This window comes from Pezoporus flaviventris, unplaced genomic scaffold (genome assembly GCF_033815535.1).
Source record: "Pezoporus flaviventris isolate CSIRO_AGI_PZ_B2104156 unplaced genomic scaffold, CSIRO_AGI_Pfla_v1 ptg000002l, whole genome shotgun sequence".
NCBI classification, from domain to species: Eukaryota; Metazoa; Chordata; class Aves; order Psittaciformes; family Psittacidae; genus Pezoporus; species Pezoporus flaviventris.
This window is the reverse complement of record NW_026892550.1, coordinates 64,825,681-64,848,589: the sequence shown is the minus strand read 5'-3', so window position 1 is coordinate 64,848,589 and position 22,909 is coordinate 64,825,681. Positions and strand designations below refer to the sequence as shown.

At 37.5% G+C, this 22,909-nt stretch overlaps 1 long non-coding RNA gene across 1 annotated transcript in view; it reads right to left on the bottom strand.

Moving 5' to 3' along the window:
* Positions 1-4,722: 4,722 nt before the first annotated feature.
* Positions 4,723-22,909, bottom strand: part of LOC133262875 (uncharacterized) — a 111,385-nt gene continuing 93,198 nt past the window's right edge. Inside the window, exons 3-5 of the long non-coding RNA XR_009741411.1 lie at positions 7,966-8,016; positions 6,645-6,686; positions 4,723-4,857 (exon numbers count right to left, since the gene is read on the bottom strand). This is a non-coding gene — a long non-coding RNA (uncharacterized LOC133262875). The remainder of the gene's footprint in view (positions 4,858-6,644; positions 6,687-7,965; positions 8,017-22,909) is intronic.

The following is a 22,909-nucleotide window of genomic DNA, read 5'->3' as shown; positions in this document are numbered from 1 at the left end:
ACCATTGTGCTAGTGCCCTGCTATATCAAAACCACAATGTTGACAGCATCCCCATGCCGATAGAAATGTGAATGAAATAGTGAGGAATAGCTGCATTTATGAAAGAGCTCTATTTGACACTGCTTGGCCCTGTCAGTGACATACTGGTGGAGAAAATACTGCTATTGAGACTTCCTGTCAGTGCCCATAATCTTTCTGGCCAGTACCAGAATGAATGTTGGAAAGTTTTAGAAAATTGCATTATAGCCTGTCCTTTGTTTTGGGAAATTCCTCCAGAAATCAGGTGCAGCAGAAACAGAGACCTGCTGCCCTACCTCAAGACCATTCTCCTGAAGGGTAGACTTCATCCCAGGTAGACATTTCTGCTATTGGAAATCAAGAAGATTCATCTCTTTATACAGATGTCTTGTCTTCCAGACAAGGCAGAAATAGATGTTCAAAGCAAGGCTGATGTGATCAAATCAAGTTTTCTTATTCACTCAGCATTCAGGAACTTATATACAGACTTTATCTACGTTACAACACAGGTGCTTGCACTCTCTCCCTGATAACTTGTAGTGTGGGTCCTGCCTGTGCCAGGCAGATTCTCCAGTGTTGTGGCTGAAGTACAAAGGTTAAGCAGCCTTCTGAACAGAAGGCTGATTGATCAGAAACAAGGCTAATTTTAACATGGTTTGCATTAAAGAGAAAAATACAAAAGAATATTAAATTATCATGTTGAGGTATCGTGTCCAGGACAGCACAAAACTCTCCAAAACCGTGGCAACCCTCCAACTCCACCCTAGAGTAAGGTCAAGTCTTTCAGTGGAGACTGACTCATAGCTATTTTAATTGTAGCTTTCTTATTAATGAAATGGGTAGGATTTCTACTCATCTCTTACTAAGCTAATGATGTGTTAATCATCAGATTTTGTCCCAGTTTTCAAATCAGACAATCTTGAAAAGAACTTTTTATTTCATTACTGGAGTCGTGAAATGGACAAGAAGAACTTTAGGGTGAGATATCATGAACCTGAAACTTATGCCTGCTTCAAGGGGCTCAGAGAATTCTAAACAGTTCCAAAAGAGTTGTGTATTTTGAAGTAATGTAAGTGGGCCCTCCTACCTATTACACTGGGTGGAAAAGAAAGAAAAGCTACATTCCTCAGGATAATTAGGGCTGAGCAGAATTTAACAGAATTAAGACAATACTTGCAAAGTATATTCGGGTTTACAGACAAAATATAAAGAGCAGGCTGATTACATATATCCTATAATGTACCTATAAGAACAGACATACCAGTAGAGCAATCGGCATGTGATTAACTACCACAAGAAGGATATAAGGAATGTGATGCAGCTACATAGATGGCTACCTCACATAATTATTTGCAAGAAACCTTATAAAGGAAAAAAAAACAACAAATAATGAACAGAAAGACTAGCAGAAAATGTAAAATAAGTGCTTATGAAGTTAGGTGCAATTTGCAATACAGGTTGTGGATGAAATGTACAGTCTGTCAATATTTTCTTCAGAATCTTAGATTTAAGTTTTAAATGATAACTTCAAAGATGAGAATCAGAGAGTGAGAGTTGCTGCTGGGCAGAATGCTGTCTCTACAGGACATAGTAACATCAAAATAGTAGTGATTCTGAATCTCCAATAATATATTGTTCACAAAATTGAATCAGTTCATTTATCACCATATCTTTCAGCTGGGTAGGTTGATAAGGGGATGGTGTGGCTGGGAAGTAGATTCCTCAATAAGTGGAATGAATAAGTCACTGAATAGCTTCATTTTTGGTCCCCAAATGCTCTACCTTAAATTTAGTCACTTTTGGGATCAATGAAAGTCACAATTTTATTCTCTGTTTTCCTTTACCAGACTGGAAATCCTGTGAGTCCTAATGAACCCAGATGAAGAAAAAACTGAAATTATGTTAGCATTGACTTCATATTTAACAAAGAAATACATGTGGGTAGACCAAATTCATATAAGCTCTGATTTTCTTTATTTTGAATGAAATTTTATGTATTAGCAAAAGTTTATACAGCTCTTTTTTTCCTAGTTCATTGATTAAACTCACTGATAACTCTCTGCAAGAGGGAAAATTATGGTTCAAGGAGACACATAAGTACATTTCAAGGACTGCTAAGAAGACAGAGAAGAAGTACGTGTGGCCTGGGACTATGACAGTTCTTACAGGGCAATAAAACACATAATGAATGTGGCTTAGACCTGATGAATGGCAGCCATCTGAACCTTCCATCATAGCACTTAAGAGGTGCAGGCTTCCTGGTGGTTTTTCTCTGTTTGTTCCATGCTTACTATACTTTCATGGTAGAATGCACAACTTGCGTTGTAATACCGGGTACTGTAAGACACCTGCAAGTTATAGAATTTTCTAAACTAAGAATGGCTCAAGCCTAACTAAGCCAGGATTAGAATATGTTACTGGGACCTCAGGCAAATGATGTTCAGAAAAGCTTCTGGTGAAGGTGTTCAAAAGGTAGAATAGATAGAACAAATAATAAAATCAGAACTTTCAAGTGAATTTAAATTTTCAAAGGCTGTTCCAGTGGTTAGGGCAATGAACGACATCTGCATCTGGCTTACAACACATGCAAAGGGTTTATGTCAAGAATCACTACCACTTAAACTAGGGTCATCTGATATTTCAAAAGGAAAGAGCCCTTCTCATTGCAGGGATTATGGCAATATGAGCCAAGAGTCTAAGCTCACAGTCATGTACAAGGGCCAGACTGCTTTACACATGCTTATTAGGCAGCATGACTATGACACTCAGGGCATCAGCTGAACTTTCTGATGGTCATCGCAGTTTCGCTGGGGCAAGGCCACTTAAGTAGCTTGTATTTGTACAGCACTGAGATTTGTGCTTAAAGTACATAGTACAAATAATATATTGTAATGGTAATGACTTCCTAACTGAAATTCTAAGTCAAACACATCAGAAGTAATGACATTAAATGGGAGAAGACCAATAATACTAATCATTCCAGTTATAATAGATTTAAGAGTGTTGGAAATGTACGTAGCTACTGTTATTTCTGCGGATAATGATTTTGAGAACTGCCTATTGCCTCTGTTAATCTTGCTGGTTGATTAATGTTGGCTTTATCATTCTGAATAATATAAATCAAGTAGTAATGTCAATCCACCTTTATAACAACTCCAGAGCAAGTTTGATGTGACAACTGTGTAGCTGCTTATTTTAGCAGAAGTTATGGCAGTGAGTCCTAGAAAATTTCAAATGTGTTTATTAATTTGATATAAAACACATGAAAGAAGCACACAGATTTACTTCTTTGTTTCCTCCTCTCAAAATTGCAATTGGGCCAGTAACTCTTAATACAAAGTTAATTTAGTCAAGATACTTGAGAGCCACTTGGCTCTGTTTCTAAATTCCTTCCTTTGTCCTTCACAAAGCTCTTTGAAGTGTTACTCTGCGAGGTGGATGTTGTAATGAGCCTATTTCTAAGAGGATCAAAGTAGAAGAGCTGCCCAAAGCAGCATCAAAGATACACAACAGAGAGCCCTTTAATGAGCAAGAGGGACATGACTGTCTTTTCCCCAAAATAAAACCCTAAAACAGGATTTAGATTAAATATTTAAAATTGAAAATTATTTTATTTTGTCTGCAGCTTTCTAGCAGAAAGCAAAAACCTCAAAGAGAAGAAGAGATTTCTACAGCTGATTCTGGTAAAATTTAATGACTGTCATCTGCTCCATGCTTCACCATCGCTTAATGAAGTCCAAATACCTGTGGCCTAAGCTAAAGGTGGCAGTGGCAGCAGCTCAGGCACAGGCAGGATAGCAGCCTTGTGCTACAGCAGATTCCTTTCCCATGGATATGAAAATAGAAGACAAACATACGGCAGGAAACTGCGGCAAATGCTGTGGAGTGAGAAGACAGCTTGGAGGGGGAATAGGGGGGAAGGGTGGGAGAAAAAAAAAGGAGTGGGAGGGAGGACTGGACATGTAAATTATGTGCCAGGAAATGAATTCCTTATAATGTCTCTTGCCAGAAGCTAAATCCTAGCAAATGTAAGTTGTCTTTTTTCCCTTTCTTTTGCTCTTTCCCCTGTTCCTCTGAGGGCCAGGGAGGAAGGAGCAGGGACAGGAAGGGGGGTGTTTCAGTGTTTACTTACTTATTGTGTCACTTGAAGTGCTATATGATCCAGCTTTAACATTAGAAAGCATGTGACCCCATAAAAGTGACAAACAGGATAATATCCTGCTTTTCATTACGCATGGTTTCTCAACTTACTTTATTTGGCCATGGGGATCCTTCAGTATGTTCTAGGGCTGAAATACCAGAAGAAATGTTTTTCTGTTCAGAGTGCTTATTGCACTGTGCTCAGTAATGAAATGGGGGCTTATTTTGTTTGACTTGATAGCTATCTGTGCAAATATTGCCTCTACTTAGGTTTGTGTTTGTTTAAGGAATCACCTACTGCATCTTGTCAAGACTGCAGAAATGTATGCCACTGACCTGTGCTTAACTTGGGGATAAAATGAGAAGACTTGTGTTTAAGGTTAAATCGGTATGTAGGGTTGGGTTTGGTTGGTTTTGTTTTAGAATTGAGCAGAAACCATCTGGCAGAAAGTTAAAAAACCTTAGCAGCAAACCTTAGGCTGCTGATGGAAGTACACTTCTAGCTTATGAGAAATTAATGATATGATGCAGGGAGAGGAATGACTAATGAAACTGGACACAAAATAACTGTATAATACACTAACATTCACTGGGCATTAAGCATGAAAAGTAGACTTCTTTTTGCCTTCTCAACACACACATATATCCCAACATGTGCAATGCCATGGACAAACCTAGTACCAGTTTCCTTGAAGAATCCTGTGGGTAAAAGCACTTTGTAAGGAACAAAGTTCTTTTCTTTTTTTTTTTAAAAAAAAAACTGCAACACTGTAATAGTTATGGAAGTTTGTACATAGCAAAATTTTGTAACTTTAAGTAAAATTAAGTAAGAGGCTGCTTTTCAGTAAAAGGGCTGAGAACCCAAGAGTTTTCAGTGAAAAAGACTGGCTGGGAAACACAGCTCCCAGCTTCCTTGATTGGGCACAAAGCACACATATCTTCCTACAGTACTGATATCTCTGGAAATGTAAATATCTATGAACGTTTGTACCATGCTGAAATCAGTAAGACTTCAGAGTTTCTAAAAACTACTGATTTCTGGTCGGGACTTGGTAACCTAACAACAACCTGTGAAAATCTTGACCATTGTGACTTGGTTGACATTTTAATGGCAGATAAAACTTCTAAAACATCATTAGCACATACACTTTCTAAAGTTGCCCACTGTAGAAATAGAATATGTACATATATGTACATGTATGACTTGTATTTCACAATCCATATGTTGTGGGTTCACTGCTATTTAATTGCTTGAAAAGATTTTTATATTACAAGTCAAAACAGAAATTCTTGGCATCCATATGCTTCTTTTATGGTTCTGTTTCTAGCTCCTAGAATTTAAACCGCTAAAGAATACAGAATACATAAAGAACATAGTAGTAGAAGATACGGTTTGCAATTTTAGGGTGATGCAAAATAACACATAAACACAAGAACAAAATGAAAAACGGTATCAAATGAGATATCAAGCTTTTTGCACTTGAATAATTGAAACTAATCTCCACAAAAAGCAGCAATTAAGGCTTTGATTTGAGGACTTCTGTGTGCAGAAAATCTGCAGGCCCTACATCGTTCCTCTTTCTATGGCATAAAGTATGTTTGATTTAAAGTGATTGTGTAGAACTGTCCCATCTCAAAGTCAGTTCTGTATAACATCTTCAAAAAAAAAAAAAATTCTGCTAAAGAATCACTTATTCCCCAAATGTTAAACCAAGTTAAACCATTTTTGAGAACCATGATTTTTAGTGATTTCTTCTGTTTCAGTTCTGGTAATGCTCTAACTCAGGAATAACAACTTTTACATAAGAATGTTTTATTTTTCACATGGGCTGAGAGAATCTCTAAGATTCTTTTAAGAACTCAGCTTGTATTATATTGATCTATTTCATTACTAACACAGATTAATTATATTTAAAATTAAAACAATTGGGTTTAATTGGAAAGCAGATTTCTACTCAGCCTTTAGAAGTAATAATTTCTGAACAGTACTAAATCAAGCATTTTTTGCTGTACCTGTAAGTTGACTACAAATCTTGCTATTTGAAATTTGGGTACGTAATGAAAAAGATGTTTCCCTGAAAATTAGATGATTATCTAGTGTCAAGTTCTGGCATATTGCTCTCCAGTAATTTAGTGTATTAATGTAGTTAGTATCTGAGCTATTTGTTGCAGTCTTGCTGATTTAATGCTGCTAAAACGAAGAAAGGAACATGCAGTAATAGGTGCTACATTAAGGGCTCCATAAAATCTTCCATGCAATATAAAACCAACTTGCAACTTGCTCATATATGTTTCTAAATGTAAGTTTTCAGTGCCATTAGTCACAGCTTTCAAAAGGTTTCTCTGATAAACTAGCTGTTGCCTAGTCCTTTCTAAGTAGCAGTTTCCTGTGAGTATCATGAATGAGAAATCTTTCTCCAAAAATCCTCCTGTGCTAGGCAAGACCCAAGAACAGTTCCAGTTGTCAAACTATAGCAAGGACCTACCTGGAGGCTGCAGAATAGTCAAGGTACAATTTCTTATTTCCTCTGAAAAAAAGCATAACAATAATTATCACAGGCTGTTAGATTATGTTTAAACATCAAATACGAATACCTTTCTACAGATATCCTGTATGAGATCTTACTGTCATTACAATTATTGATGACATAATTTTTATAAAGTGATGAGGCACCTAATTATGATACTTGAATAACTCTGGTATAATAATGCCTTCATTGTCAAAACCATATATGAATAACGGCAACTTAAAACCAATGCATTTTGACACTTCTGTGCTCTGTGCTACCCAGAATCATGAACCAAGATGTCCAAGTAGAGCGATCCTTGTCTAACGTCCTTTCAAATGATTTTCCAAAACTGCGTATTAAGTGAAAATCAAGATGGATGTCATATTCTTATGCAGTGATAAATATTAGTTCAGATCCCATGGCCTCGGGGACCCTCTGTAGCTGTGGTACCTGAAGCAAGCTCTTTGTTGCTTTAGCATCCATTTTGAACAACTGGGCAAAACTACCCACACACAATACAAAATAGCTTTGTAACAGGGATTCAGAAGCAAGCCATACTGGAAATACTGTGGAGCCCACTGAAATCTGGGGATTTTTTTTTGTGTTAGGATGTTTTACCTACCTTTGAAGCACTGCGTATCTAGCTCCTTCTATGCCTTTAAGAATAAGGAAGCTTTACCAGGTAGCCCAAAGAGAATATTAGGAGAGTAATTATCAGAAACAAAGACATTTGCTGAAAGGAACTGTAATTTGGCTTCATGCTTCTGATCTATACTAAGACTAAATACTTACAAAATTCAAATTGTTAAATAATTTGCTTGACCTTGTTAAGAACATTTAACTTGTAAGTAAAAGTTCTTGACCATGTGATACTACATAAACAGTTTACTTTGAATACAGAAAGGTGCTAAGTACTACTCTCTTTAATTAAACTTATGAACACTGAATTTTAGTATTGTTTTATCATACTTGCATTCTTGAGAGGATTAAGTTTATAGCTATAGATGTTGTATTTTAAAACAAATTGTCATTAAATGGATTAAAAAGGGGTATATTCCTGCCTAGTCCTAAAACAGCTAGGTCCACAGCTGTGGATGTCAAGGTGTAAAGGGTGGCTGGGCTGCCGGAACGGCACAGCTCAAGTGTCTTTCCCTGTGGCACTTCAAAGAAATAGTCCTGAGATGGATGGGCCACTGGTCTGGCCGAACAGAGCATTTCTTCCTTTCTTAGCTGTAAATAAGAATAGCAAAAACAATAATAATAAATAAAAGATAAGTAAAAAAAAAATATTACTTACCTATCTGTTCTTTTGTGCAAACTTGTCTTTCTCTTCTTACTGTAAAAATAGCTAAAGAAGAGGAATACTGAATAAGTATGTTTGTGACTAACCCTGGCTCATAATGCAGGGTCAGAATTTAGCCCAAATGCTGCTTTTCTGTTTTCAAAAAAGCAGCAGCATTTTTTAAGGTGATTAGTAATTGCAGTGTCTTTTCACTTGACATTACGAATTATTCTTCACGTGGACAAATAAAGAGGAAAAATGCAACAGCAAAAAAGTAACACAATAGCTCTTTTGTGACCAGCACCATCTCACAAAAACATTATTTTCTTTTACTTCATTCATTTGCATATATATTTATTTGCAGAAGGCAAAACATGACTATGTAGAACATTTAAATTCCAAAAGATATGAAAGTTGGATGACTCAGTGGAAAATTCTCAGAAATAATCTTGATGAAGTGGTTTTATTCATCTCATTCTACTTTTCTTAAGGGCTGACATATGCATAAAAGGGGAACATGATCCCTTGCACATGTTCTCCATGAGGACTGAGTGTAGCACAGTCATTAACTTAAAACAAGCCTCGCTGACTCTTACTCAAAGGCATTGCTGAATCCAAGCCAAAGGAATTCAGGCTGGCATTTCTCCCTCTTCGCTGATCAGTGAATGGGGTGAAAGGACAATCCTTTTTCACTACCCAAGTACTACAGGGTTCCGGTGGACCTATGTGATCTGTCAGCGTGGGAAAGGAAGTGACCTTCCTTTCTTGTGCTGCTGCAGGCTGAGGATGCTCAAAGACAGAGGGATGGATGAGAAGGGGGACAGCTGGGACTGTGCTTCATTAGGCACTGCTAGCATGGTGAGGCCCTACCAACACCAACCACCAGCACTTGAGCAAGTCCCATTTTTTTTTTGTTCATCCCTCAAACAGGAAACAACATTACAATTAGACCATATACAACATGTGCTATGTATGTGTGAAAGGCACTTGATTCTCTTCCTTGAGAAGCGGAAACCACAGGGTGGTCACATCAGCACTCAGAGCATCAGCATTATCTGAGGGCACAGAAATGTATCTGTGAGGAAAGCAGCTCTTGATAAAGAGAGGATTGACAGCAGAGGCCCTCACAATCATCCAGCTTTGCTCTAGTGCTCTCTCTGCTGCTTGAGTTTTCCAAGGGCTCTGCCTCCTATTCTTCCTTTGACCATTTTCCTCCTTTGTCAGTTCTACCATATGGTCCTAAACCTTTACAGGGAAGATCCACCTCCAGGTTGAAACAAGCCAAACATATGGAATGCTGTTTCAGAAGTCAGGGGTGTAAATCATCTTTAGATGATTAGTAACCCTGGTTACTGTGTTGTGCTCCTAGAGAAAGCCTTTTGCAGTGATCAATAAACTAACCTAACCAGCACATTTTGGGAAATGGAAAATACAAGCTCTACATAAAAGTTATTTCTGTAACAAAGCATGTGATTTGTTGATTCAAAACTAATTTGTCTGTTATAAAAATCATTTTGGGTCAAATCCAAGCCAAGCAGCTGATTTTTCAGAAAAGGAGTGTTTAGTTTTGAGTCAGTTCAACTTTCAGTAGCCACTGAAGCTTCCCATACTGTCCCATGGGAAGTGGACTGGAGTATTCTCCCTTAAGCTAGCTTTCCTTGGCTGATATTATCTCCCAAATGCTTCAATATGTTGCTTCAATATGTTGCCTCCAATTAAACCCCAAAAGTGAACTACGGAAGTAAATATAAAAATGGTACCTGATAGGATAAATGGAGTAAGGAGAGAGCCCAGCTTACTAGAAATGACAAATATTTTATAAAAACAAAAGAATAATTATACTGGGCAGATAAAATTTTTATTTAGTGTACATTTGTGGTTTTATAGTGGTCAGTAAAAGAGATAAGAAGATACAAGAAAATCAGAAATTAATTGATGCCTCTGACATATTGTCCCAGCTTTCAAAAATGTGCCATTTCTAAGACTTCCTGATCTGCAGACTGCACCCAAAGCATTGTAATATCAGCCTTATGCTTCTTCAAATGAATATCTCAATCTGTTTAAAGCCATCAACACTTCTGGCCTTCAGAAATTTCTGCAGCAATGAGAGCTTCAATTTAATTATGCATAGTAGGAAGAAAGGATTTCCTTGATTCATTTCAAAGCTTCTATTTTAAATTGGCATTGGGTGTCTTTCAGTCATTTCATTGAGACACAGTAAATAATGATTCGCTAGCTACCATGCCAATCATGATATTTCAAACATGTACCGTATCTTTTTCACTGCCTCTTCTGTCCACGTATCCTCTCTTACTGTGGAAATGGTCTCTATATGAGACCTCCTCAGTCCTCCCACATGCCACTTTAACTACAATTCCCATAAGTCTTTTGAAGCAGTTCAGGGTATGCAAAACACCACCAGATGAATTTAAAAGAAAATTTTCAAAATTTCTAAGCAACGTTTGATTCTGTTCCTATGCATTCTGCATACTTTAGTACAGTCCCACAGAGGTAGGAAAATATTTATGTAGATATAATAATTTTTCAGGGAATTACTATTTCAATCAGTTTTATCAGACTTTTCCCTAACTTTTAAGGAGTTTGACCTTACACATTTTTTTCTGATACATATTGACACCAAGATTAAAGCCCAGTTTGCCACAAAACATAAATAATCTCCATAAGAAACTCTCTGAATTAAGACACATCATGTTCTTTTTGTTTTTTTCAGGTTGAAATATTTTGTCACCAATCTGAAAGTCAAAGTGAGTGCAGGCAGATGTGGAACAGGCTTCCTTTTGAAGCCGAATGAAGTATAAGGCAGGAAAAATAACAAGAAGTAAATCTGACTTGTGTTTAATATTCTTTTTTAATAGAATAGGTCACCTTGGTAAAACAAAGCTATGACCTGCAAGTTTAAACAAACTCAATTGGTTTTAGTGGATTTGCTCTCACTGAAGAGAGAGAAGAATTTATCATCTGATGTTTTCCTTCAAACAATCCTTCTCCAAATGTCATGGTAGAGACAGATACTTTTTGGAGACTTCTAACATTGCCATACTAATACTTGACAGTTATGCACACATGGTAGGGCAGAGGTATTTTTTCTCAAAAGAAAAGTAAAATCACAACCTGAAATGAAGTTGCTGAGGTCCAGTGCAGAGGCATTGGGGCTATAAGTCTTTCTCAGATAGCATTACTAAGATAACAAAAATGTGTATGCTTCTTTTCAAGCACTGCATCTGGAGAACAAGCACAGCACGGCTGTCATCTGAACAGCCTGCTCGCCTGCTCTGCAGACGGTTTTATATTCCAAGGCATCCCCCCCCTCTCTCCACCAGTCGTAGTCACTTGCCCCTTTTGCTCTGAAAATAAATCAATTTCATCTGCCGCAGTTCGATTTCTTTCTTCTCTCTGCCTCAGTTCCTAAGTCTCACTCTCTCTTTGAAAGCCTCTTTCCACTGCACCATATGGCAGCTGAGAGAAGGGCAGAGCCGTGATCTAGCTCATAACAAAGAGGCTGTGGTGTCAAAAAGCCTCATGAATGCATGAGACACATTCATGTACAGAGAAATGCCTCCAGCTCTGTCAGGGAGGACTAAAGAGGAGGCTGATAGGCCTGACATCGCTTTCGAGTTGAGAAAGGCAGCAGCTCTCTCTGCAGCTCATCCCTTCCTCCCCCCCACTTTGGTTTCATGCCAAAATCCTATTAGATCTATTAATGACATGAGACACAAAGTCAGAGTGTGTGGCAGAACAAGAAATTAAATCAGGCCACCTTATTTACACCCTATCACTGTTTCTGAGATAGAACCATACTACCAAAAGAAAAAAAAAATAAAATAAAAACTTTGATAGTGTGCCTAAGAATAAATAACCAAGCCCTATCCTCCAAAAAAGGGGGATTTTGCACACTCCTGTATATTGCCTATGGCAGCAGATTTGCAGCAGAACTGCTAACTGAATGCTTGCAGGACAACCCTGAATACTGTTTAAAGTACACTGTTGGGTTTATTTTGCTTTCTCAACTTTCTCAAGTTTCTGATGTTGATACAAACAAAGGACTTAGAGGCTGGAAAATTAACTAGACCTCTTATCACATGTGCATGTTGAACTGTCACAGAACTACTCTTAATTTTTGAATATGAAAGAAGTGCAAACTGGCACTTACAAAGCATGCATTCCTTTGCCCTCCTCTCCCTTCTGTTTCGCTTCCTCTTTCTGTGTCTTGGCAATGTTTGGCATGCTTCAGGCCAGAAATGTCTACAAAATACATTCAGGACCTTTATACACAAAGTTAATAAACTGTACATTTATTACAAACTTTTGTCATGACTAGGGGAGAGGAAAAACCCACACTCTTGTGCAGCAGAATACAACAGTGTGCATTTTATGAATAACTTTGTTACTGAACTTAAATGGGGAAAATGTTGTTGCTTTCTGTAAAATGAAGCACTAGTTAAACCGTTAGAACTGCACTGCTATTGCTGTCTGTTCCCCAGAAAGACCTCAGGAATCACAAATCTCTGTGCCCCTGGGGTTATTTAAAGGTTATTTAAAGCTTCCAAATGCTGGTATCTGTGACCTTTACAAGTATTCAACAATAAGAGTCCCCTATGAAATAAATACATTATTTATATATGTAATATATGGTAATTCAGTCATTCAGCAGTGGTGCGGATGTTTCAGGATGAACTTCTACCAGCACTGTTGAATCATGTCCCTACAATCTGTTTTGAAGATTTTAATGAAGGCATGGCATACATCCTTGTATATATACTTGTATATATACATGTATCCTTTTAGAAAATATGTTTATAGTATCTCCCAAGTCTACCTTCTTGGAATGCGCTTAATGTAGCTATTGAACAGTAATATATATGTGTGTATATGTTAAAGATACTATTTATAGGTTCATCGTGAGTCACTCACTGAAAATGAGTTAGTTTCAAAAATAAGCTACAATTAATTGAGAAATGTAAAAATTCAAATGGAAATTATTTTGATGTTGTCTTTAAAATTAATTCTGCCGTACACGGGGAAAGAAGCTGTTCTGAAAGCTGCTCTGGAATGCCTCTGAACCGGCTCTGGGGAGGTAAACTAGTGTTCAAGATATTTGATAGACTTAATAAAAACCCGGTGCACTCAGGGTTTCTTCAGTTGTAACACGCAGAATTTAAGCTCTCATCTGTGAGTGCGACTTGCGCTTGGTCCCTGCTGGGAGGGCAGGAGGGGGGCCGAGAAGGGAAGGAACAATGCAACCATTCAGGCTCCCCCATTGAGCCCAGCCACATCTGTTTACATGGCCTGCACCCACCTCTGAAAAGGGTGGTCCTCCCACCTCCATTTCATCTCGCATGGCCCTGAATGGTGAGATGTCTGAACGCTTTTCTGCTGGAAATCTGCAGCTCCAAATTTATTTTATGAGACCAGATCTGAAAGACAGGCTAACAATAATGTTTGCACGTTTCCGTAGTCTGGTTTGGATTTTATTGTAATCTGAGAACAACTGTAAAATTGTCCAAAACTACCCAGTTTCAAAATAAGTCTAGCACACAGGATATTCACACTGAACGTGTGGGCTGAATTTTGCATTTAGTCTTTCAGCTGCATAGGTTTTTAAGGAGTTTTCCTGTAAAAATAATTTTATGGCTCAAACTTTTTTGAAACAACACTGACAGTGCTCAGAGAAGATCTAGAAGATAAATTTTACCCAAAACCATTTTTGCCGTACATGAAACCATGTTTAGAATCCACACCTTTACATTCTGCGCTTCACTAAATAGTTCATGTAGAAATACTGTGACTCCAATAAATTTCAATCTGTTTAGATACCCATTCTACAAATTTCAGACTGAACATTGCTTTGCACAGCAGATAACTTCACAGAAACCAACATATTTAAGGAATTTTAAAATAGCTGAAGACCAACAAGCTGTCTCCGTGTTCTAATTTGAATTGAAATTTCAGCTGATAGTAAAATGGTGCATGTCCTTCAGAGAATCAGAGGAAGCCCATGTTAACCTGGGAAAGCAAGAGATGCTCAAAGCCCCTCAGGCCTACGGTTGGCAACTCTCAGTGTACCAGTTTTACACAGAAATGTATATGAACAAAAGGCAGACTTTGTGAATTCAACGTCAGCATGATTTGTCTCCATTGATTAACTGCATTCAATGAACTTACAGAAGTTTTGCCTGAATAAGATATGCAGGCTCATATGTCTGCCAAAGCCATCACAGTAATTGTACCGTAAAACTGCTAAGTCTGCAAGTGTCCTGAAATTCGTGTTGTAGCTGACGTGGTGGTATCACAATACATTGTATGTATAATACAGAGAAAATCTTGCAAGTTTCAAAGGAGATTACAGGGAGAAGTTAGTAAAGAAAAACAAGATGGTCTGATACTTACGAGGTATTAAATGACAGAAAATGAGATAGATAGAATATGAAAACCTGAAAGAGAGTCTCAGGAGAAGATTACTGAGATATGAACTCTTAGGTGAATTACTGTGAACTTGTGTAGTGGTTGGTGATGGGGTAGTGCTGCTGGGCAGACCTTGATGAACATCTAGTTCAGTTGGCATATCTCCTGCTTCCAGGTTCCAAACTGCATGCAAGACTAGCTTACACTATGTTATTTATTCTCCTGATATTATTCTTCTAGATTCAATCATTATCTTGATTAAGGAAAGATCTTGCAAGTGAGAGGATCTGAGCAAAACTTTGCCTATTCAACACTGAACTTGCTCAGTGATGGCTGTCACTGAGCCATCAAAACACTGTTTTGAACGTCTCTTCCATTAAGATATATAACCTAATGATTTCTTTATGCACAAAACAATAATTTATTGAAAGGTCCTGGCAGAACCAGGGACTTTTTTTTAAGTTGAGCATTCTCTTCTCTATTTTTGTTGAATACAAATATAAATGGAATTGCCTAAATATAAATGGACAAAGGAGAGAGAAATCCCATTTCTTGTTCTTCGTGTTCCTATAGGGTACAAGAAAAGAGTAGCTCCTTCACTGTAGAGAATGCACTACAGTTAAGTAAGGAGAGACTGTCAAAGGGCCCCAGGGTTGCAGAGATTTGCCAGACTATGCCCATATCACACTAATGTTTTTCTGCTCCAAATCTGCAACCACACCACCTACATCATGGGAAGTAAAGAAAGAGGGTGATGAACAGCACTAAGCTGTAAACTGAATCCTAATACTTTGTGACTTAATACAGTCAATATAGATCTACATCCCAAACTTTATCCTTCACATGTACAATTGTACCCAAACATCACAGCACAGCTGATGAATATATACTATTATCTGAGGTGCATCATTCCAGGAGAAGAGCATGTACTTGATCAAAAAGCATACAGAGTGGAATCATAGGCAATATGAACCTAATCTGAATATAACCTAGAAGCATTACAGTTTTACCACAATGATATCCTTGAGGGTACCCTCCTCCCTGTTCAAGTTTGAAAAAGCTTTGCTAGTGACATCAGTGGGGCCAACATATTACCTTGAAGGGTAGAGATTTACAAAATAAACTGATATAATATTAGGAAAATGCCTGAACATACAAGAAAATAAATATTTTAGCATCTGAAGTATAAATCATGCACGGTACTGCAGCTGCCTGAAAGAAAAAAAAAAGGCTACAGAAGGCAAGTAACTGAGCAAAAGGAGAAAAGTAGAGTTTTATCAAAGCTGCAGCATAAAATCAGGTCATTAAACTTAACTATTTTTTTTTCCCCTCTTCTGTATTTATCTTCCATAGAGGATAAAATGTTACTTCTACTGAAGAAAAGAGAGTAATTTAGGTCTATAGCTGAAAGTTAGCAGAGTATGACCAATTGAAAATTCAAGTTAAGACACATATTTTTTGAATAAATGAATTACCACACAAGAATAAATGATACAGTATTCTGGATTACAGTTATACATAGGCTTCAGTGACCCCTCCCACTTTAGTTTGTTTTGGTTTGTTTGTTTTTTTACTGTATTCAGTAGTGTTTATTTGAATGTAGATCAATACAATCAATGGTTTTGGTTACTGATTTTCATGATGTTGAAACATAGTTTATAGCCCTCATGACAAGGATTAAAGCCCTTTATCTATCTACAAAGCAAGCACTACAAATATAGAGGAAAAGATAACTCCTTGAAACATTTTACCCCACATTTCCTCATATGGTGACTTAAAAATTTGTTTTAAGTAGTATGTAGTCTACTAAAATTTCCTAAAGGATTTTCACTTATTAGCAGTCATGATCATACTTTGATGGTATTTGAATGTGTTCCCCTAAGAATATGACCAGAAGCAAACTTCAGAAACACTCTCTATACTGAAATGAAAAATCAGATCCCCCCTGCATGTTCACAGATTTATGGTTTACATCTATGGAACGAACATAAACATCATGATGTCTCTTGAAAGGACTTAAAAATAAACTGAAACTTTTCAAAGGGAAGATTTCAATTTAAACCAGATGAATGTTTTTCTTTTCATCAACAAAGAAATATTCACACAGCCCCAGCATATAATTCTTCTCACAGAGATAATGCTACTAGATAGCGACGACTTTCACCATGCTGCCTGTTGTAGATAAAGACCATTTAAGCTGTGGCTGGCTGGATGCTTATGTTCCTTACTTGAACATCTGAACCTGTTGCTTGAAGGGGAGGGGACAGAGGAGGAAGGTGAAAGACTATATAGCATTGCTAATCCCTTGAGCCATCTGGTGACTTGAGGCCATGCTTTAGATTATGCTTATATTGAAAACCTATTCCTTTCATTCAGTTCCCTTCCCTGTGCCAATTTGTCATTGTTTTTTTTTTGCTGTGTTAGGATTTCTTGTAGTTAATCATGGTGATAATCAACTGTCTTTTCATGCCACAGTAAATATTCACACTGGAAAGAGATTTTTACTCATTTCTTCCTCCCTTGCAGTGATTTGTAAAAGTTGTTGATACATTTTCACCAAACTGAGCTGAAAACAAGGATAAGCTTTAGAAAAGAAGAAAATAACTAATTCCATTGGTATTTCTGTTTAATCTGGAAGAGTTTCGCCAAATGGCAGGTACACTGATATGTCCATATTATGCAGAGTCTGAAACAACTGTACCTGGATACCACCTTATAATCCAGCTACCAGAGATAGCATTTGCATGTTTATCTAAGAACCAATCTGAATCTACACTTGTAAGCCTCTCAAACCTGCTGAATTTGCACCTGTACCAATATATAGCATATTACATATTAAGCCTGTCCAAAATGCTGATGACTTTTTAGACTGTAAATGAATTTTTGATCTATTGACAAGTGCAGTTCTGCATGAAGCCAAATCAATCATGTCTCTGCCATGAAGCAGATGTGAAATTTCACAGCTATTCAACTTTGTTAGCTTTCCTACACACTTGACAAAATTACTCTTCAGCACTTTGCAGTTAACTTTCAATAACGTGCAGCCTTTGCCACTGTTTCTCATTCTGCACGTAAGATTATTTTTTATATTGTGTTCCCTGAGGTAGCTGCAAAGCAATTCTGTCATAAATGTGCTGGTTCTGTGCACTCTAAATGAAATCATGTTCTGCTGCATGCTCTTTCCATATATTAATTAATTCTTTGCATTCCTCTTCTGGCTAGATGGCAGATCTGATTTGTGAACCTTTCTTTCCCAGATAACCTTCTTTAAAAAAAAGGACCCTGTCCTAGTCACTGTTAGATCTATTTTTTGAAAAGCAAAATGAGAAAAGAAAGTCTTAAATCATAGAAAAGGTAGGAAAAAGCAGGCCAAAACATCTGAGAAATCAGCAGACTCTAAAAGACCTCTGAAAGCTAGGACCCTAAGTAATCTTTAAAAAGTGAGCCAAGGAAGTCAATAGCTCTTTGGGAAGGATACTCTAGTTTTAAAGCATTTATTGAGGGCTGATCCTGGTAGGGAGCTAAATTCCACACAGGTGCTCACTTAATCCCCTGTGGTGGGGTGAGGGAAAGGAATGAGAAGGGCAAAAGGGAAGAAACTCATGGGTTTAAATAAAGGCAGTTCAGCAGAGAAAGCAAATAAAAAAAAAAAAGAAAAATTCATTCAGGACTTCCCATTAGTAGGCAAGTGTTTAGTTATTTTCATTATAAAGAACAGTTACCTGGGAAGACAGACTCCAAAACTTCAAACATCCCCCCTTCCTTCCTTTTCCCCAAGCTTTTCTTGCTGAGCACGACATCATATGGTGTGGGATTTCCCTTGGGTCAGTTGGGGTCAGCTGTCCCACCTGTGTTCCCTCCCAACAACTTGTGCCCCCACAGCCTACTCGCTGATGGGGCAGAGTGAGAAGTAGTAAAGGCCTTGATGCTCTGGAAGTACTAGTGCACAACAGCTAAAACATCACTGCGTCATCAAAACAGCTTTCATTGCAAATCCAAACCATAATACCGGAAGAGCTGCTATGAAGAAAAAAAGCCCTATGCCAGCCAAAACCAATGCACCATTGTTTATGAACCTCATTCACACAGAGCCTGGTTGGAAACGTGAAGTTGCGCAGCCCTTGACTCTCCATCCCACACGTGTAATGGGAGCCTTAAACCAGAGACTCTGGTTTAAGGTTCTAGCTCAATCTTTCAGGTCTGAGACAACCAGTGAATCAAATTTCATCTTATGAGACACAAAGGTTCACTATTCTGGCATGAAATAGAAAACGAAGGATAAGTGATACACTTAAAAACTAAAAATAACCAGTTAAATATACAAACCATTACTGACTGAGAACTTCCCGCTACTTGGCCAACAACAGTGCATTGTATCTTATTAGTTGGAAGTAAGAGCCTGAAATAAACCCACTTTGTGCTTGTTGCTATTTATTAATGCAAAAACCTGCACACTAGAAACTATTATTAAACAGTTTGTACAGCAATACCTCCAAGAGACACTAATGAAGATAGCACTTTTGTGGCAAAGCCTGTAGGAGCGTGCAGTTAGACACAGATAAGATCAACAAAACTTTTGGGCTCTGAGGTACAAACTGGATTTAGTAAACCTGAATTACAAATTAGGATTAATTATTATTATGTCACGGTGCTCTTGTACACCCAGTTGTAGTATTTGTTCCAGTTTCTACTCTAATCAGTACAAATCTAAAATCACACTGAACTAGGGTGTAACAAGTCAGAGCTGAAGAACAGGATGGCCACTGGAACAAATAACTATATTTCACTAACTTATCTGGCATGGCTATGCTGTGTTGAAAATTGCCTTTACATCATAAAATGTAAAATCCTTTGATCATCTATAGTCAATTTTAAAAGTGAAATAAATTTCTGAAAATGTGGAGGAGGATAAGAAATTTCCAGCATCAGTATTTCCAGAATACAAAACTAAAATTGTATTGAAGAGTTACAGCTTAAGATTATTGGATAACAAAAAGTATAAGAAATAAAACATGCTCACTTTATAAAGCATGAGTGAGCCACTAATTGACAGAAGCTGAAAAAAACTTTCTCTTGTCGGCTGGTTATTCGGCTGTAGGTTCTGCTGCTCTGTCCTCTGAAGCATCTGGTACCGGCCATTACCAGAGATCAAATAGAGGACCAGATGGTCTGTTGGTTTCACTCATTACAATGGTATGACCGCTGAAATGTGAAAGCTCTTCACAGAACCAGAAGGAGAGCATTTACCTCTGAATGCCTGATCTCTTAAAAAAAAAAAAAAGACTCGTCATACCTCTGTGAATGCAAGAGAATAGGAACCCAATTTACCTCAATGACACTTTGGCGTGGAAGAAGTCAAATTACTTGGGAACCTTTCTCACTGAAGAGGAACTGGCCTTATAGCAAGCCTTTGTGGCTTCAGGCTTATATTATCACAAAATACTATACTGAGGATGATTTGGGAAGCTAAAGCTGAAGCAGAAAATATATACTATACTGAGGATGATTTGGGAAGCTAAAGCTGAAGTGGTGTAGCCTGGCAAGATGGCATTATATTAACCCTTTAGGGCTGTGCTGAATTCCTGTGTCCTAAGTCAAGGTGTCTGTAATTTAAAAGTGCTGTGTATGATCCTGTGCATTTGCTTCATACCAGAGGACTAAAGAATTAGTAGAGGTTAGATATTTGAAAAAGTCATACTCAAGAGGGGGAAAAAAAATCTCATCTTAGAGATAGGGAGTATGGGGAGTCTCAAAAAGAGCTGAATATGTGGTACTGTTTCCTCTGTGTTGGCTTCCAGAGTCTTTCTGATGTTGTAGGTATGTGGGCTCATCATTTTAATTTTCCGTCCTGAAAGTATAATCACAATAAAAAATGTGTACTTGATAGAAGCAGGATTGCTAAAATAAGTAAACCAGCCTCATATCTGGGCTGGCTTTGTGATAATGAGCCTCCAGAACAGCATCTCCTCCTCTCCTAATGTCTCCATAAAGGTGGTTCTCAAGGAGCCTGGCCCTGGAAGCTTCACCCACCTTAGCAGCGGCAATGACCGCTCTCACTTCTGCATGTTGGAGTTCAAACATCTTCTTCTGAGGTTTTGCATTTTCATTTTTTAACCTCTTTTTTTTTTTTTTTTTTTAACTTCCTTCTTTAACCATCTCTTTGTAACCTCTATCTAAGAATTATTTGTGTTTTGATTACTAATTTCTAAATTCAAATACCAAAAGTTTTAAATGTTTAAAAACATAAGTTTGTTGAGGTCCATTTCAAGTTATTATATAGCCAGGGACTATGTATCTGGAAAGATGTTTAGGGAAGAAAAAGAATTGTAGGCTTTTCTTCCTTGAATTCAGGAACAGAACATGTGTTTTCCTTAACATCACAGTGATTCATAGTGGAGAGTTACTGTCCCATGCTATAAACCTTCGGTATGCCAAACATGCATAACTGGCTTGCCCCTTAACACTTTCTTCAGGGAGACATGCTGCCACCCTTGTCTTCCCTTACTCCCCTCTCCTTACTAACCCTAAACCCTCTGAGACCATTTTGTGTGCAAAACCAAAGCCTGAAAGCTACAGCATTGACTTACAGTGTAACTTCCACTGCGAGCTCCACAGATAACATCTTGTCTGTCTTGAGTCTTTTAGAAAGAGCTACATTCTAAAAATAGTATTGAAAAACATTGATTCTTACTAAAGAAAAGCAAATTACAAAATCACATCCTATCAACATAAGCAAAGGAAAATACACTATTGCATATGACATCGACACTGATACTCCTAAATTCAAACTAAACAAAACTGTGTAGAAAATAAAGTCTTCAGTAGTTGCTTTATTTTCTTTTTCAAAATATTCCTGTGCAAGACAGGGTTTTCAGAACAGGAAAGCTGTTATTTAAATGGGAGGCAATAAGGACAGAGCTGTGAGGCTTGCCAACACTCTTGGAAAGTTGTAGTGATCCTGTGACAGGGTTGGAGCCGAATGTACTATGATGCATCCCATTTTCTTCAGGCAACAGAGGATGTTCATTTTTCCATTTCTGTTCAATTCGTACAAGGACGCTGGAGATTCACACTCAAATCCCATCACTCCATAATATGAGTTTAGGTGCCTAGTTTTCCACATGACCCAAGAAAAGCCTTAATCAAACACACAGCAAAGAGGATTTGTTCTGTGATTTTTCCTGTGGCTTCCCCTTCACTTGTTTTTTCATTTATTGGATAGATCACATTTCCAATGCGTGATTTGAAGATATAATCAGGACTGACTTGTGGAGTTCAAGCTTGAGCAAAGTGATAGAAGCAGTGAAATATGAAGCAATAGATCTTAAAAATAGCTAGTACCTTGGATGGTAATGTTATCAAACTGCCTCGTACCGAATACCTTCTCACTGCATCATGTTTAATTTTCAGAAGGGATGAAAAGAGGAGAGACTGAGTTTAAAAAAAGGTTACCTAGGGAAAAATCTTTAGAAAAATCTCTGCTTGCATAATGGTGGGAAGACAGAAGGCTATTTTAGAAATCTAAATAATACATAAATAAACAAATAAAGCCAGACACAGGTTTTCCAATACATGAAAAATAAATCCCAAGAACTTAAGCTGGGATTGACAAGGAATTCAAATGTAGTGTCATATTCCTTATATGGAAAAATGAACCATCAAAAAGAAAGAAAAGGGAAAACAGATAACATCTGCTTTTTCCAGGTAGCATTGAGAAGGAGACATGATTCTGCTTTTCTTCATCAGTTTTCCATTTGTGGCTGAGTGCCAATCTACTAACAAATAGCAAGTGGTCTGAGTGCCAATCTGTTTAGTCTATTTCAGTGATCCTGGGTTTAGCATTATATAAATAATGGGAAAACTGCATGAAGTTCCGTACTTCACATTCCACATCAGTTCCCAAGGCTTCTTCTTCAGGAACTTAGAAAGCCTAGCAGAAGACATACAAGGATACTTTGTGCCTTCCCAGTTACTCAGAGACAATTTTAAGAAGGAATATGTGCTGTGGAGATAACTCCTTCACCTCTTCAAATTAAGGAAGTTTACTTTCCCCCCCACCTAATAACAAAAGGGAGTATCTATCCCAAAGTTACTGTTTTGCTCCACTGCAATACCGTAGTGTTAAAATATCATCTGAGAAATAACATTACCAGCATGGGAGTTCAAAGACTGAAAGGTGTTTATATTCTTAACAAGATTTGTTTATTTTCACTAAGAAAATTAGTTCCATTGTATGTATTATAACATTTGCCACATTATTCTAAGTATTGTTTTCTGGTGTAGTCATGATTCCTTAATTAAGACATGATCAAAAAACACTGGTTATTCACTCACATTCTTTGTGTATTCCTACTAACCTATATTTTGTGAGGCTTTATCTGGACACAGATTTTCTGTTTGTGCAGGAAAAACAATCACCCAAGATGTCTCACAGGGCAACCACAGAAAATATTTTCACTGCCAAATTTATCTGTCAGTGCTCACTAGATTAAATAACAAAGTAAAAAAAATCCCTACCCTTAACCAGTCCCTCTCT